This window comes from Sorex fumeus, unplaced genomic scaffold, assembly GCF_029834395.1.
Source record: "Sorex fumeus unplaced genomic scaffold, SorFum_2.1 ptg000054l, whole genome shotgun sequence".
Taxonomy (NCBI): domain Eukaryota; kingdom Metazoa; phylum Chordata; class Mammalia; order Eulipotyphla; family Soricidae; genus Sorex; species Sorex fumeus.
This window is the reverse complement of record NW_026606111.1, coordinates 47375928-47380590: the sequence shown is the minus strand read 5'-3', so window position 1 is coordinate 47380590 and position 4663 is coordinate 47375928. Positions and strand designations below refer to the sequence as shown.

Genomic DNA, 4663 nt, shown 5'->3' with positions numbered 1-4663 from the left:
AGGGTAACTTCTAACAGGAAAATAATCTTCACGGTATAATCAAGACCTATGATTTATTCTTAATATATTTAATAAAAGCTAAACATTTTGGAAATTTATACAAAGAAATTATTTTAAATTATCTGTCTTCATAATTTACTTGTAAATTACTAAGGTATCACTGTTTCTTCCACTGTTCTTAGCATAGAAATTTACAGACAGAATGTGCTAAGTAAAAATTCATTTTGGCACTTCTCTTCAAAGTAGTACTGGAAGTACTTGGAATAGAAAATAGATAAGAAAAAGATATTTAGGGTTTTTCATGTATGAAAGGTACAAATAATCTCTCACTATTCACAGAAGATATCATACTATATTTAGAGAGTACTAAAATCTCTACGAAAAAACCCCTAGAGGCAATAGACATTTATAGTAAAATTGCAGGCTATAAACTCAATACCCAAAAGTCTATGGCTTATTTATATGCAAATAATGAGAGAGAAGAAAGTGACATGAAAAAGCAATCCCATTCACAATCGTGCCTCAGAAAATCAAGAACCTTGGAATCAGCTTAACTAAGGAGGTAAAGGTCCTATACAATAAGAAATTAAAAAAGGACACGAGGAAACGGAAACATATCTCCTGCTTATGGAATGGGAGAATTAACATTGTCAAAATGGCAATTCTCCAAGAAGCATTGTAAAAATTCAACTTGATCCCTATAAAGATACCCATGACATTCTTCAAAGAAATTGATCAAGCACTCCTGAAATTCACATGGAACAACAAACGCACACGAATAGCTAAAGCAATTCTTGGGGAAAAGACGATGGAGGCATCACCTTCCCCAACCTCAAACTCTACTACAAACGATAATAATGAGAACAGCATGGGACTGAAACAAAGGCTCAGCTGCAGACCAATGGAAAAGGATTGAATATACTGACACACACCCTCAAATATATAATCATCTAATCTTTGATAAGGGAGCAAGAAATGTGAAGTGGTTCGAGAGAGTCCTTCTAAACAAACGGTGCAGAAAAAACTGGACAGCTATATGCAAAAAAAAAAAAAATGGCTCAGACCTCTACCTAACACCATGCACAAAAGTCAGATAAAAATAGGTCAAAGTCCTCAACATCACACCAGAATCCCTCAGGTACAGTGATGACAAGGTCGGCAAAGCCCTCCACGACATTGAAGCTAAAGTTATCTTCAAATATAACATGCAACTTGCCAAGCAACTGGAAACAGAGATAAACAAAGGGAACTATCTTAAATTAAGCAGCTTCTGTACCTCAAAAGAAACAGTGACCAGAAACAAAGACTCCGCCATGCGGGCAAGATACTCGCAGAAGCCTACCAGGTTCTCTGAGAGTGAGAACTGGACAATCAGAGTTACTCTCTTCTAAATAAGATCCAGTCTCTGGATGTTGGCTATTGATGGCATTACATGGATCCAGGGGTAGATCGTGGTTTTAACACTTAATTACTAGAAGATGGAGGATCTGGAAGGAGGGGGCACAGTCTTGATCTGAGCAGCCATGGAGATCTCATCCCCCGGTCCCGCACATTTGGGTTCCTCTTCCAGTTCCTTCATGCATGAGGCTCCTTCAAGCTTGGGAAGAGTGGTCTTAAGCGTACCTATGGCTGGTTGCAGAGGTCTTCAGCTGCCGGGTCTATGCTCAGGGCGGTGAGGGAATCTCACCCTGCCATCTCCAAGGGGCCCCAGTGAGGAAAGCCAGGTGCGAGGTCAGGAGACTGTTGTTTTAGACATATTTGGAATTAATTTTAGATCGAAAAGTACGCATCATTGAAAATACTTATGTGCTTAGTAATAAATTACTACACACTTGTTCAATCACGTCAGAGACCCCACTCTGCTCAGAGAACTAGATTTTAATTACAGATCCGTTTTGCCCATGTGTCATGACTGAGAATCTCTATCAGTAGATATGAAACTCACTATACACAAAGATGCACACAGGTTACTATGAGTCATCTATGTTGTTAATGTGAGTTGGCCATTAAACTTCACTGAGACCCTTTGTTCTGTCCTTTATAGGAGCCACATGAGTCTCACCTTCCGTTCCAGTTGAACTTGTAATAAGGTGGAATGAAATCATCAATATGCTTCTCACCTCATCCTTCAGGAGAAAAATCCTACATACATTCAAGGTGGTCAAAGTGCAGACAACACCATCCACCTTTTCCTGGAGAAGTACACGGGACTCAGGTGAAAACAGCAAAAGGCTCTAGTTTAATGGTCTTAATTAAGGTTTCAGGGAACGACATTAAACAACCTCATATACCATCTTCCAAAAGAATTATTTTGTAAAACTGGTGACTAGGGTATGGTAAAAGATAATATGGTAAAAAACATTTTTTTCTTTCTGGGACATTAAATTTCTAAATCTGTTTATTCATGCTGCTTTGAAATACATTCCTTGATTAGGAATCATTGTCTGCCATAGGAGTGAGGAAGGACAACACTCAAAGTAATAAGAAGAGAAAAATATGGAAAAATTAACTCCTACTAAGTTTAACACATATACTAAAATTGAAATGATAAAATGATGAGCATGGTCCTTGCACAGAGATGATATGCAAACTTGTAAAGCATTCCATATTTTTGTTGCAAGAAGAATGAACAGGTCTACTTTAAGCTAAGACATTCCCCACAAGTACAAAAATTCTACATAAAGAGAGCACAAATCCACACCACAACAATCTCTCTCAATGTCAATGGACTAAATGTGCCAATTCAGAGGCACAGAATGTGAAGATGAATTAGAAAACTGAAACCAACATTCATTCTGCTGCCTGCAAGAAACACGTCTGAACAATCAAAGCACCCATGGGCTAAAAGTAAAAGTCTGGGAAACAAGTTTTCAAGAAAATATCACCTCCACAAAGCTGGAGTGGCGATACTAGTATCAGACCACATGGACTTCAGGCTAAAGATTATCAGAGACAGTGAAGGTCATTTCTTAATGATCATGGGATATGTACATCAGAAAGAACTCACCCTCCTCAATGTATATGATCCTAATGACAGACCAGGAAAATACTTAAAAACAACTTCTAATTGACTTATAGAAAAACATTGATAGCAACACAATACTAGAAGGAGATTTCAACACTTCTTTGACACTTCTCCACAGATCAAACAGACTGAAGCTCAGCAAGGAAATATTTTCTTTAAGGGGAGTAATGAACAACCATTGGCTTAGAGAAGAAATCAAAGAGGAAATAAAAAATTTCCAGAAACAAATGAGAATGAGGACACGAGCTACCATAACTTGTGGGACACAGCAAAAGCAGTGTTAAGAGGAAAGATTATAGATCTGCCAGAATTCATTAGGAAGAAAGAAAGGGCCTACATGAATAAATGAGAGCTCAAGATTTTGTAAAATGACCAACAAAAGTAGTCCAAAATAGGCTGGAGGAAGGAAATAATAAAACTTGTACCAGACATCAATGAGCTACAATCCCAAAATACAATCCAAAAGACCAATAAAAGCAAAAGCTGGTTCTTTGAGAAAATAAATAAGATCAATAAACCATGAGAAGCCTCTCAAAAAAACAAAGAGAAAGAATTCTAATAAATCAAATCAGAAATGCAAAGGGGGTTATCCTAATAGAAACTACAGAAATACATAGGATCATCAGAGATTATATTGAGATTCTTTGCAGCAGGAAATGAGAGAATTTTGAATAAATTGATAAATTATTGGATTCCAATTACCTCCTAAGGCTGAACCAAGAAGATTTGGAATACTTGAACCTATCACTAACAAGGAAATTGAAATGATGGTCAAAAGTATCCCTGCAAACAGAATCCATGGCCCAGATGGATTCAATAGTGAACTATTTCAAACCTTTAAAGAGGAACTGCTTCCAACATTTTTAAGATTTTCCAGGAATTGAAGAAACAGAAATACTCCCAAATAGTTTCTATGAGGCAAAGATCACCCTAATACTCAAATCGATAGAGACACCACAAAAAAAGAAAATTACAGACCTATTTCCTTGATGAATACAGATACAAAGATTTTCAAGAAAATACCAGCAAAGAGAATCCAGAAACTCAACAAAAGATCACACACTATGACCAAATAAGTTTAGCTTGGGGATGCAAGGATGGCTTAACATTCTCTAGTCAATCAACAGAATACACCATCTCAATAAAATAAAGATAAAAGTCATATGATCATATCAATAGATGTAGATAAAGCATTTGATAAGATCCAGCACCCATTCATGATGAAAAACTCTCAACAAAATTGGATTTGAAAGTACTTTCCTCAATCTAGTTAAAGCAAATTACCACAAACCCACGGCAAGCATTATTCTCAAGGGGGAAAAACCAAAGACTTGGAGCAGAAATCAATGAACTAGAATCCCAGAATACAATCAGGCACAAAACAAGTTACCCACTCTCACACCTCCTATTCACCATAGTACTTAAAGTACTTGCCATATGATTTCGGTAAAAAAAAAAAAAGATATCAAGGGCATCCAGATAAAAAAGGAAGAACTCAAGCTTTTACTATTTGGAGATGACATGATACTATGCTTATAAAATCCCAAAGAATCTACAAAAAAGCTCCTGGGAACAATAGATTTGTTTAGTAAAGTAGCATATTACAAAATCAATATCTGGTACGCCATGGCTTTCCCA

At 36.7% G+C, this 4663-nt stretch overlaps 1 pseudogene; it reads left to right on the top strand.

The window, feature by feature from the left end:
- Positions 1-2519: 2519 nt before the first annotated feature.
- LOC130033815 (uncharacterized) lies at positions 2520-2613 on the top strand (annotated as a pseudogene).
- Positions 2614-4663: the final 2050 nt, after the last annotated feature.